Source organism: Eurypyga helias, unplaced genomic scaffold (assembly GCF_000690775.1).
Source record: "Eurypyga helias isolate BGI_N326 unplaced genomic scaffold, ASM69077v1 scaffold11750, whole genome shotgun sequence".
In the NCBI taxonomy this organism is placed as follows: domain Eukaryota; kingdom Metazoa; phylum Chordata; class Aves; order Eurypygiformes; family Eurypygidae; genus Eurypyga; species Eurypyga helias.
Genome location: NW_010227688.1, coordinates 1289 through 14977, shown reverse-complemented (window position 1 = coordinate 14977; position 13689 = coordinate 1289).

The following is a 13689-nucleotide window of genomic DNA, read 5'->3' as shown; positions in this document are numbered from 1 at the left end:
GTCCGAAAGGCTTTTCTGAGCAATTGCTGCCAGCGCTGGGATAGCCTGAGTGTTAAAGCACTTTTCTATCTGATCCAAATCTTCGTTGCAATTAAAAACTTAACGATTTTGTCCACTCTGAATGCTGGGGGGGGTGGGGAGGGGGGAAGCTGTTTATTGTTCACAGCAGCCTTTTACGTATTTGAAATCTGTTGTTGTGTCTTTTCTTCTTTAGTCTGAACCGTCCTCGGTGCATCTGAATCAATTTATCAACACCAGCTGCTCCTCTTGACAAACAATCTAATGAATGCTGAAATAAGAATCTTGTTTATAAGAAATACGGTCTCTGGCTCAGAAAGGATGAGAAGAGGGGAAACTGAAACGGAAATAGGACTCCCAGATTTGCAATTCTGCTCTAATAAATATGAGCAATGGCTCAATAATTTATGGGTCTGTATTACCGAAGTCCCAGAAAGATGGGACCCCATTTTCTTGGAAGTTTCACCCAAACACCTTTTTTCCTTTCTACAGCCCTTCGTTGGTGCTGTTTCTGGTTTCAGCTAGTGACAGGGTTGTCCAGAGTTGCCCAGCAGGTCTATGGCAAAGCTGGGAATAAAATTCCCTACTCTGAAGGCATTTCCCCCAGAATAGGATGGAGGATAAGGCTGAGGGTTGTATCTGCCCACGGTTCCTACCTGGGACCACCCTCCCAAATCAACAATGTTCCAGAAATAGTGAGGATGGGGAAGGGCACCCCTGGAACCGGAGATGTGAGTGAAGCCTGTGTCGAAACAAAGCAGACCAGTGAATTCATAACACGCCCCAGTGATATGCTAATACACCTGGAGAGAGTGCTAAGAACGAGAGAAAGGATTTTTGCTGCTTTGTATTAAACATGCTTTCAGGCCATGTATGTTTTTAATGTGATAAAAATACATTTCAGTCAAGGTTGCTTCTGTCTCACAGAGACCTACATATTCCTGATTTCTGACCACACCGTCTCCTGTGGAGCTTCTTTGAAACAGGTCAGTGTCACAAGGATTCAAAAATAACCAAATCTGTGGCAAATAAAAAGCTTTAAACACGTACCCTTCTTACAGCTGGAGAGCCCCTAGCACCTGCAAACTAACCGAGATGCCATTTCTCAACTGAGGCCGCATATAAATCATTTCAATCCAAATGGTGATTTTGAGGGAAAAACTGTTAAGGTGCAAAAATCAAATACCTGAAACTCCTCTCCAGTATTCTGCTTCACAGTCGCAGCTGTCTGCAGCCCTGACCACGGGGTGACAGGCGTGTTACTTAGGTGACACCTGCCTGCATTAGGTAAGCCAGCCTCTAGCACATGTTGTTGGTGGGTACAGAAACACTGAAAAGCTCCCAAAAGGAGAGGGAAGGTTCCTCACCGGGAGCTGCTGCAGCTCACTGACCCAGGAGAAAAACACTGGCTGGTTTTATTTCGTTATTTTTCCCTTTCCAGGGTGGAAGAGCAGAGGTGGAGGGCGCTGAGTCGTCCAGCAGCAGGGTGGGCTGTCAGGGCAGCGCAACTGCCGCATCTACCCACACCCACAGCAAAACTTTGATACGTGCTGAGGTTTCTGGATGTGTTTTCCTGAGGGTGCTCTTGCTTCTGTGGGTGTACAGGGAATGACTGGAAAAGGGTGAAGAGGTATAAGCTGTGCTGTCGGTATATGGATTGCTGCTAGCTCTGGGTTGTTACAGACTCTGCTCTAGCCTTATTGGGGAGCAACCTGAACCCTCTCAGGGGCTGGAGCACAGCTCCCTGCTGTTCTGGGGACTAGTCAGAAGAAAAGGCACCTCCTTTATCAGCCCTAATCGAGAGGTGTTGTCAGGATCCAGCAGTCTCCGTGGTGGCGGAGGGAGTTGGTGTGTATTCTCAGCTGCTTCCATATCCCCAAGGAGAAGTGGAAAGGTTTTATTAGCATTATTTTATCGCTGCTGCTGAGCAAGAAGGATGTGTTATTTTCCTATTGGATTTCTGCATCTCCACTGGTTTCCAAAACCGGCTGCTCCAGCTGGGGTTGCTGCAGCAGCGCTACGCTTAGTTCACGATAAGCTGCAAGAGTTTGTTTTCCTTTTCCTGGTGCTAGGGCAGTGGTCATGCTTTGTGCAGGCTCCCGGGCAGTCGCGTCCTGGGCAGGAGCATCCGGCAGAATGGCGCAGGACGGGCACTGTGGTGAGCCCTGTGGCTCAGGAGTTGCTGTGAGGCATCCCGGCAAGACTCCCCTCGTATTGTCGGAGTTCCATAAACTCAAAAACCTACTTGGTCTGGAGTGATGGGGCTGCGTTGTGAGTTTCAGGGTGTAGGTGTGTGACTCTCAGGGTGTCCCAACAGCTCTGCTGCCCGCACACCACGACCCAGCGTGCCGCCTGTGTCAGCGAGGGGGCGGGCTGCAGCGGCAGCGCGGTGTCGCAGTGACTTGTGTCATCTGGACTAAACTGGGAAATAGGAAACAAAGCGTCTTTGCACAGGAGCAAACGTAGTCAGTGAGATTCAGAACATAAGTGGTGTTATTATTTCCCATTTCCTGTAAGCCAATTTACTGTACTTCCAGCCTTCCTTCTCCTCTATACAAAACAGCAGCCGGAGTCATTAAAACAAAGATTGAATCCCAAGATTGCCTATAATTCAGATACTTCAGTGATAGAAAAATTTATAGTTTCAAGAGAAAGCATGTGCAAGTACCAAATCTCACCCGATTGCAGAGATGTTAGCTTGTTCAAACCAACCCCCCTGTGCTTTAGAGGAAACAATTTACTACTTTGGTAAATAAACACAGCTGTTAAGAAGTTAAGATTAGACTGTCACGTTCCTCGACCGCTGAGTAAATGACAGCGCACAGGCCTTCGCTGTCTGAGCAGCCAAGGTGCCGGAGCATGCCTCAGGGATGGAAAAAAGGAGGTTAAAGGGCAGATACAACGGGTGAGGCACTGGGACCACTGGTGGGGGGCCGGAGTGCTCTTCTGAAGTGCTGTTACAGCAGGCACGCGCGTGGATATACGGGGGGAAGGAGAGGGAGATTAGGACTTGAAGAGTGCCAGGCTGTCAGCTTGGCACAGCGGCTGGGAAACTTCCACCAGCACAGTTGGCGTTGGAGACCGGGTTCAGCTACTGTGTGCTTCGTGGCCTTCCCCTCCTAAGAGTATCGGGGAAGGGTATTTGAGCAATACTGTTTTTTGCCCTTCTTACCCGTAAATGTCGCACCCCAGGAGGGGGAAGGAGTTTTCCCTCTTGGCATTACAGATATTTCCAGAATGGCTGGCTGCTGACACCATGAAAGTCAGTAGCCAAATCCCTGGGGAACTTCAGAATAACAAAATTTTCATCTCTGTGACGTTGGCTTTAAAAATTCGCTGTAGGCTTTTGGTGTGACCGGTGCCTCAGACAGCAGTCGCGGTTCTTTATTCAAATCTGGTGCTTTCCTCTCATTTTTCGGTGGTGTCCAGCTAAACTGTGCTGCACCTTTTCCTGAAGCCATGGTTTTAGTTTTGTTTCATCCATTTTTCATCAGTCCAAGAGATGCTCCACAGGTGCCAGGAGCTGCTTGGGAGCCTGGATCCTTCTGCCTCACTCCTTGCCTTCCCTGTCAGAGGCTCTGTTGGTTTGTGCTTGCTGCCTGCCCCTGCACCTTTCAGCAATAATACTCTTCACTGGCCTGTTTCTCCGATGGGCCTGTTCATCGTCCTGCACTGTCTGCTGGTTTTGGACAGCTGCTGGGTCAGCGATTCTCTTTTCCAGCTGCCATAAGACATGACATTTCCGTACAGCAGTTCATCCCTTAGACTCTCTGGATCCTTAATCTCGTGCCTGAAAACACCAACAAGCTGCTACCACAGAGGTGGTTGAAGCCCTAGAACAGGCATCCTTGGTGATCTTCTGCCTTGGTCTGTTTGCTTTCCCTCGAAGCCAGTGCTAGAGTCTCTACACGTGCAGCAAACCTCGACAGCGAGCTGTGCTGGGGCCATGGCTGTCTCCTAGGACACGCTGCAAACACCTGGATTTGTGTGTTTTACAGATGGGAAGCAGGTGCTGACAGGATTCGCAGGCATTGATCAAACTGGCCGAGGGCTGGGTAACCTGTCCAGCGACACGATTGGGTTCCCCTACCACAGTAGAGCTGGTGACAGGCTTTTGCATCCACTGGAGGGGTGATTTTTCTCTGTTTCCTGTTTTCTCTGCATTCCTATTTCTGTCACTTACTAATGCAGCCAAGCCCTATCTTTCCTAATCCCCCTGCTACTGATTGAGGTAGACCTGTGTCTGCAATAGGAATTGCATAGCAAGTCTGCAACAGCAGTGAAAACCAAAGAATTAACACTTTTTTTTATCAGTGAAACAAGGATTAGCTAAGAAGGTAAGAGTGACACATTTTGCTTTACAATAATTCCTTGCGTTTTTCCCTTGAATTAAGATTTGGGGGGTTAAGGTTTTGGGAGGCGTGAAGGGCTAGCTACTTAATCATGCCTAATTGCTCATTTTTGAATAAGAAATATCCATATCAAATGCATAGGATAAACATCCATGATCAGTAGCCATTTAGAATCATAGAATCATTTAGGTTGGAAAAGACCTTTAAGATCATGAAGTCCAACCATTAAAATCTACAAAAAACCGAACTCATCAGATGATTCATCTAAGTGGTGCATTTTGGATTTTTTTTGAGATACCAGTTGACTGAAAAGATGAAGTTGTTCTATTTCACTAGGAAATGTAATAGTTACTTATTGGGCTTAATTATTCCATATGTTAATGTGCTGTTGTTCTTGCAGCTGCTGGCAGGCAAGGGTTCCTCTCAGGCAGTGGCATGCATGCTAATGAACCCCAGGGTTTGTTTTTCTGGCTTTTACACTCGTGCTGCCACTCCAGCTGTTGTGGCCCCGGATAGCTACAGCAGAGAATCCCATATTTAGTGGAAACCAAACCTATTGATGACAAACAAGTTCCCTGTTAAAAGTCCTGAGGACTGATGTGAGTTCAGTGTGTGCTGTGAAGGCAACCGTGGAGGCTTGTTAGAGAGATCCGACGTGCCTATAAAAAGCATCGGAGAAACGATCCAGGGAGTCAATTTAATTCTTAGTTATCATCATTCAAAATCCCTGCAGGAGATAAAGCTCTTTTTTAGTTCTTCCACCCCAGAGCCTTACAGCTCAAGGAAACTCGGACATGAGTCACCCCTGTGGCATCTCTGGAGAGTCCCCACTGGTGTCTATGAAGTGTTTGTACCTCATAACGTCTTCCTCTTATGGACAGAACCCTTGACTGTAACACTTGGTTCAGTGCCCAGGTTCTGTTGCGTTTATGGCCCCATCCTTGTGCCTAATCTGTGCGTAAGAGACTGCTGCTGCTCTATTTCCCTGCTTTTGTGTTATTTAAAGTAGAGCTACCTGTGCGTTCATTACTGAACCCGGGTTTGCGCCATGCCCCTCTGTGCACACCGGCTCATCTCTTCTGGATAGGGCATTTGTGTCGTGTTGCCTTGTTCCGTGGCTGCTGGCCTTTAAAAGCAGAGTACAGAATAAATTTAAAAGAAAGAAAGAAAAAATAGAGAGAAAAAACCAAACCAGGCTCTGCTCCTGTTTCTTCCCCAGCCCTGTTCAGACCTCACACATCTTAGACAGCTCTTCAGAGGTATGTAATTATCTGGCAGAGCCACGTACTTTGGTGTCCCTTCTCTGTGCTGAGAGAAAGCTGCTGAGCCTGTGTTCTTTTTGAAAATAACAGTAATAAAAAAAAAAAAAAGAGAGACTTTAAAGGAAAAGATGCTGTTCCCATGCAGAGTGTGCTTGTTTGGGCAGTTTGATGTCCTATTTTTTATTATAAATATAATTGAATTTCCAATAGTTACATGCAAACAACTCTCGTTTGGGAATAAAAAGAAGTAGACGTATGCTAATCGAAATCTCTGATAATTACACAGTCTTCAAATTAATTAACGAGCCAAAGGCAGCCAAACATTAGCATTTAGAAAGTGCTTTGCTGCATTAACCACTAATGAGTTCATTTAAATCTATCATGCAACCCATTTTGGAAAGCATGAGCCATATTTAATCATATTCAATCAGATTTAATAATGAAATCCTTAACAGGAGGCATTGTTGCTTGTGAAATTACCACAGAATTTTATTTGTTAAATACAGGGGATAAGATATTGGTATTTATTGTTAGCTGAAGTGTACCTCGAGAGGAATGTGGCAGTAAAAGATACACATGCCCAGGTAAGTATATTGTTAAAATAAGTGAGAAGTAGCGAAGGATTTTGTGTGGGTTTGTTGTTGGTTTTTTTTTGGGTTTTTTGTTGGTTTGTTTGTGGTTTTTTTTTTTTTTTTTGTCATTGTTCTTTTCATTAAATAAAAATAATTTATGTTACTTTTGGAAAATGAGCCAGTAATTTCCCAAATATCCTTGAGAATTCCACAATAAAAAAACCCCAAAATTTTGCCTAAACTTAGCTATTTTCAGCCTAAGGAACTGCAGTGCTGCAGTTCACGGGCACAGCTCTGCTCTCCATTGCGTTCCTTTGGAACTGAAATAACACAGAAGAAGTCAGAGGAGCTTCTCTGCATTTAAATCAGAGTAACAGAGGTGGAACCTCCATCCGGTGCCTTTTCGCAGACTAATTTCTGGTCTCGTTGAAAGCACCAAGCACTTTGTCATTGGATATCAGATAAATCACCATCAGCTCAGAAAGGAGACTTCTTCTGCTGAAGTTAGTGGAGTTACTAAACTCAAGACATTCTTCTGGATAAAATATCTTCCTCTACGGAGTGTTCTGTTGAATATTTGAGCCAGATAGAGCTGTGTCGATGGAAAATTTCGACCCAACAGTTTATTGCATTTGAGGCTACACTGGCACATGCAGCATCCAAAAGTTAAGTTTCCCACCTGGCATGTGGCAGACTGCAGTGAGGACCCAGCAGAAAGCTGTCTTGCCATGGGATTCTTCCTATTTTTCACGACAAATTTTGACAGGGCTCAGTTTTTCTTCCCATATCTTGAGTTTTCATAGTGGTTATTTGATCCCCAGGACAAGCTTAAAATGCTAAAATATATGTGACTCTCTGAGGGGCTTGTTCATATCCTTGTCCTTGGGGACAAGTTTATTAAAAATAAAAGAACAAGAGGCTGAGATTAGAACAAAATCTAGCAAGAGTTGTCTGCCCAGCTCTCTGCAGGTATGGGAGAGGAAAACAGACGCTTCCTCCAGCTCCCTCGAAGCTACCCTCTGGGATTTCTGCAAGCCGTCTGAAGTGGCGTCCCTCTGAGACCCCCGCTGGGTGACGTTTCTTCAAGTGATCTCTCATGCTTGTCTGCCCTCTCTGTTCATCAAGTGCTGGAAGTGAAGGATCTCGGAGCACGTACATAGAAGGTCAGATTTTCTTTTTTATTGAAAAAACAAAGCTGGAAGATTTTATTAGCAGTTGAGGGGTTTTCAGTCTCTCAGTCTTGGAGTAGAGGTGGTTCCATTTTCTTTCTAAAAAGCTGGAGAGCTCCAGAAAAAATGTAATCCTCTCTCCAAAATAACAAAGGCTTATTTGAAAACACCTTTAGTAACAGCTCAATTCTCTTTAATTCCCTCATAAACATCTTTGTTCTACCTCCTATACAGGGCTGTTAGTTCAAACTCAGCTTTCCAATTTTGTGACTCAGGTCAGGGAGAAAGGGATTAATTCATTAACCACCTGTAAGCACCAATAAAAGTACTCAACGGTGTATTTCGCCTGAGAACCTCAAAGTACCTTACCAGCAGTAATATGCAGGTGAGGGGATAAATTCTCCAAAAGTCACCCTTTTATTGAACGTGTCTTGACGCACTTCTCAATCATTTCTTATCAACGTTATTGTGCATTCAGTGGATAAGGGAATCAAAGTGACTCACTCTGGGGACAGCACATTATGTCTTTCCCACAGCTCAGAAGAAATACAGGAATCCTAACTCCCAATCTCTTGGTGTAATTACAAAATTTTCCTTTGTGAAATGTTAGTTGTACGAGTTGCTCCTTCGCATCCTGATGCATAAATATCCACCAGATAACAGCAGCATAATGGAATAAATTTACCAGGTCTCATAAAAATCCACCGACTAAAACATTTGATTAGGACTAGTTTAAGACTTCAGAGGATGTCTTTAGCTGCTAGTAAAGATAAAAGCAGTCATGAAAACTAAGTGACTCTCAGTTTGTAGCTGTATTCTTAAGCCTTTAAATGCTTTAAAATCAGATTTCTATTTTCACACCAGCGCATTCCCTCTAATTACCAAGTACTTTTTGGTACAGCACACTTTACAAGCAACAGGGTAAAGTTTCAGGATCTTGTGTTTTTGCAAGTTGAAAACCATTAACGTTTTAGAACTTCTTCACAGAGGGAAAATTGCACTGGTATAAGGAGTGATTTTTCTGTGAGTGTAGTTAAACCTGTGCCAGCCAGTTTGTGGGTGTTCATTTTTCATTTAAGAATTGTTTATTTTCCCTTAATTTAAATCAATTGAGAATGCATTCAAGTTGAACTAAATGCAGTTCGTTGAATCCAAAATGCATAGATCCCTATGGCTGGCTGTCCTGCCTAAACTTTATTGTTTCTGAGGCTGAAGAAAACCAGATTGATGCAGCCACCTGGTGCAGACAAAGCCTTACTCATGCTCGACCCTGACTGCCCAAATAGCGGTGCCTTTCCCAGGCTGATCGTTAACATGTCGCTTAAAACAGGCCGTGCACGTGGGACATCCCTGGTGCGGAGGGTGTAGGGTCCCGCTCCAGGCTCTCCCTCTTTGCTCGCTCTGTTGTGCGTTCAGGGATACTGAGCTACGCCGGGGCATGTGCGCAGCCAGCCCGAGACGTGCAATGTACACAGAGGAAAATACGCCACGTAGTTAATTATATGGCACTCTAAGGAAGGCTCTCATATTTTCAAGGAGGTTTATTTTAAGTCGTGTGTGAGCCAACCTCACAAGATGCTCATATAGCAGGCAGTGTGTGTCAAACTCTGCTCTGCAAGTATCCTACTCACTTGAAATCATGTTTAAGCGTACAACTACCAAATTAGACAGCCCATTAAACATTTGTTCCTTTTGCAAGGTTTCTCTCTCTCTTTTTCCTCTGAAGGGATGATGGGAAAATCGTAGGGCTGCTAAGCTGAAGCAGGGAGAGTTAACCACGTTTGATTCCTAAATCAAGGCAGTTTTCCTCTATTGAGACATAAATGACAGAACAAGAGGATGTGACCAGTGACACCTGATTATTCATGACTCTGCTTGTGATCTTAATTCCCTTATTAACCTGACTCCATACAATAAATTAGACATCAAAATGTTGACAGATGTAAGTAGAGCAAAAGCGCTACAGGGTTATGCCCTGAAATATCTCTTTATATGCTATTTACTTTTCCAAGTGGTAGGTGACAAAGCTGGTTATCCAATTCTTGTAGGTATCTATCACAAATACTCACTATCTGCATCTACTGCAAGGTTGTGCTGTTATTAAACTCTGTGTTTTCCTGTGGAAAATAAGGAAAAACTATCAAGCTGTTCCAGCCTAGCAAAATCCTCATTCCTCCTTTCGGCAGGACTAGGCAGAGTGGTGCGGCACTGCTGGATCTGGGTCCCATCTCCGCAGGAGCAGCCTGCTGCATGCTGCTGATCCACACTTAGCACTCAGCAGCCAGGGCTTCTCATTGCCAGCTGCCCCGTGGCTTTGGCCAGCCCCACGAGAGCTGCAGGAGCATGCTTGAACGTGCCCTTGTTGACCGTGTTACACTTTCCTCCCACTTTGGTGAAAATGTAACTGGGGAGCAGCTCGGCAGCTGTGTCAAGCATCAGATGTTATCCGTGTTGAGCAGGTTTCCGGCATGCTGGATCACTATGATGACGGAGGGAAAAGGATAAACTCCTGTACTGGCATAAGGGTGCTGTGGGGAGACCAGGAAAGCTGGAGATTCACCTCACGTCTTGCTATCTGGCTGGGGTGAGCATGAAATCTTCACCCGATTGTAACATTCCCAGAACCACACGGTACATTTCTGCTCTCACCTGCTTGAGTGATGTTTTTCAGGTAAGCATCTAATTTGGTCCTCAGGGTGGTTCCTGTTCCCATCTGAGATGCCCTTAACCTTCAGGCTGTTCTCATGTATGGAGAAAGGCTTATGGATTGAGCTCAGGGTGACCTGTGCTCTGGTTACATCTGCGCTGTGTTAAACCAACCTGGGCACACAGGGTCATATCTAGCAATATGGGGCCCAAATTCAGTGTGGCCCCACTGCAAGAGTCATCAGAGAAATGGTGACTTGCAGTAAACGAGTGCTGACTCTTGTGCCCCAGTGCATCATCACATGCAAAGCAGGAGAGGTGAAGCCCCTTGCTCTGAAGTGGAAAGAAGGTGTCTTCAAATGCCAGAACTTCAGAGGTGTTTGAAATCCAAATGAGTTCACTAGCTTAAGCCTCATCCCTAATTGAAATAAGTGAGAACGCCTATATTCTTTACTACTGGTGGTGTCATAAATATCTCCATTAAGTAGCAATTAAGCTGCTGGGATTTGGGCTGTATGCCATTATAAGAAGTAATTATAAAAGAATTGGATTAATTAGTTCCTGAATTATTTATGTAGACATAAATATTGCACATGAGATCAGCGTTAAACAGGATACCAGCATGAAGAGAGGAAGGGAATGGTACATTGATTTATGTTATTTCTTTAGTTCCTCCTCACCAAAATACTAGAAAAGTTGAAGTTTGTTAAAAACTAACTGTTCCCCCTGTTACTGCACATCCATCACCTTATCAGCTTTCATAGAAATATATTCCCCCTGATAAAGCCATTCTGTGTGCTTTTGTAATCTCTCCAAGTCACCACAAAGAATAAGCACTGAGGGTTCTCTCTTGTCAATACAACAAAGTCAATCTTCTGTCTGTTGCGGTGTAGTTTAGAGCGGGGGGAAATGACTGATTTCACAGATATTAACTTCATCGAATATACAAACAACAGATGTATTATAGGGGAAAGAAATTTTGTGTGAGCAGTACAAAGAACTCCAGCAATCAGCAAATTCAATCTGCTTTTGACACTACAGCATTCTCACAGTCTCACGGTTCTTGTCAGCTGTAAAAATAATATAATACAAAGATGTGGCAAAGTGAAAACAATGCAGGCTATTTAGTATGCAAACAGCCGAGAACCTTAAACAGGAGACATTTATGGAAACAAAAAATATGGTTTGAAATAGAATCGTCCTCTCTGAAGTTACCTATTTTCATATTTCAGGGCACAATTTGATGGGGTCAAGAAGAAATTTCCTGAAATGTAAAATAGAGTGTTGGAGTGGGGAAAGGCCACGCTGCTCTGCACGGGGCAAACTGGGCAACGGGGAAAATGTGCTTGGGCCTCTGTGGTCCTTCCTACAACCGCCATGGGTGACCAGACTGTCTGGTGGGAGCAGTTACCTGGTACAAATACATTAACCACATGTTTTGTGGATCTCTTTTTTGCCCTCTTTCCATAAGATAGATGGAGAAACCTTCTAATACCACAGTGATGAGTTCAGGCAGGGGAGGTGGTGCATGCCATGGCTGGCACCCTGGGGAAACCTGCAGCTAGGGGAGATGGAAAGCAAAGTGTGTGACCTTTGCCTTGTCAGAATGGTCTGCAGCGGCAGGTGGGGAGCTCGTGTGATGCGTGCAGGAGCCAGGCTGCCCACAGACAGGCTGGCAAGAAGTTCTGTGGAAATTAAAATTCTGTCCCATTTTTCTGAGCCTGTGTTGCATCGTAGCTGGTTGCCCTCACTGCTTCTGGGAGCTGTAACCGGCTTGTCTCTGAGCGTACTTGAAGTTTTGTGCATTTCTTAGATGCAGGACATAAACTGTACTAGAAGGGCCTAGGGTTTTTGTGTTCTCTGGAAGACAAGACTTGGGGGGAATAATTTGGGCCATGATTCACAGCGTTTTCCAGTCCTTTCATGGGAGCTGAAATACTTGAAAGTGATGTGTGGAAGAATGTTGGGACCTAGAATATCCTAGTCTGAAGTTTCTTCGGTAGCAGTAAGCACAGAAAGAAATGGAAATGCTAACAGAGAGCTTCTGACAGCCCCAGTTTTTCAGCCTGATTTACAAGGCTCTCAATGTGCAATAAGTCACTCACTTGCAATTACAAATTAGCACAGTCTGAGTGGTTTGGTACAGCTCTAGAAGTAGAGATAAAGTGACTGGTTTCAGATGTATGCGCACTTGGTGATTCCATGGAGATGATAATGATTGTTTTTTGGGCTCTTACTCCTCGTGGCTACAATTTTATTTTGAGCTGTCACCTGGGTGCCAGTTTCTTCAGTTTTAGCTGCGCAGTCCCTGGGACCAGCAGAAGACAAAGCAAAGGCAGCCCCAAGAGTACAGCATGGGTGTTGTACACATCTTAACTGTGGTCAGCTCTGTCGCCACGGGCCTCATCTCCCTTCCAGGAGCTCCAGAAGAGTAGATTTGGAACGTGTACCAACAAAGCAAGGGGTACTGCTGGGGCTGAAGCCAGTGTGGCTGTTATGTGAAGAGCTGGTCTAAAACTCAGGCTGGAAGAGTTACCTCGTGGGAAAGGCAGTATTGTTAATGTTGAAATCTCAGGTTTCTGGCAATTTGACAATTTTGAAAGGAGAAAGTCAAAACAAATCGTTCTGACTTGCTTGTGTAAATTAATTTCATTTTGGCTTATGAAAATGGTCAATCTGTTTACGATATTGTGTAAGAAAATATTTTAGGATGTTTTGACATTATCAAAATGAAATGGTTCAACATTATGGAAACAAATAAATTTTGCGACTGTCTCTGGAAGACATTGCTTTTCTCTTAATAGTGATTGAAAATAAATTTTGGGATGCCAGTATTTCCCCTAAAATTCAGAAATTCAGCTTTCTGGAAAGCTTTCATTTTATACCAGATGAAAACTTTCCTGTACCAGGAAAAGTCTCTGCCACTCACCTTTGGTGAGATTTCAACCTTTAAGTCACCTTCCCTGGCAGAAACCAGCTAGAATAAAAGCCAGATTTAAGACCTGGGAATTCCTGACTGTAACTGCTGGTGTGGATTTTGCTGGTCGGATATGTGGGGTGATATTTGAGCAAGTGGATCCTTTTGTTTGTGTCTCACTTACCTGTTCAACGGGAGAACAGCACTGGTTATTCGGAGGAGGCACTGATGTTGGGCTAACACTCCCCAAAAAGCAATTCTCACTAAGACGCTGTTCAGTGTGCAGCTTGGCCTTTACATAGTGTTGAATCCTCTTGGCTTCATGCTCACTTCAGTCCCTGTGATGCTGAATATGCTGGCTCCACACTAGGAGTGATCTTCCTTTGGGTTGTGAGCTTGGAGCATTAATGGCACCTGACTGTGTTGTCTGGGATCACCCTCTTCCCTACCAGCTGGCTACAACAGAAAGGCTTAAATACACAGACAAACACAAACGGGGTCTACAGAGAAATGTAAATGTTTGCATAACACATCTGCAGAAGCCAGTTGATAGCTTCCCAACTGCAAGCCAGCTTGTTCCAATATGAGGAGCAGGCTGCTCCTGGGCATATCCTGCATCTTCTCTCGCCTCTCCCAGGCTGGCAGTGAGGCACTGCGCTGTTTGCTTCCTGAGGTGGGTAAGAAGTAGAAAGGAAGAGATTTGAGTGGTTTAATTCATGTACCAGAGTCTCACACAAGCCTCTGCAGCAGTCA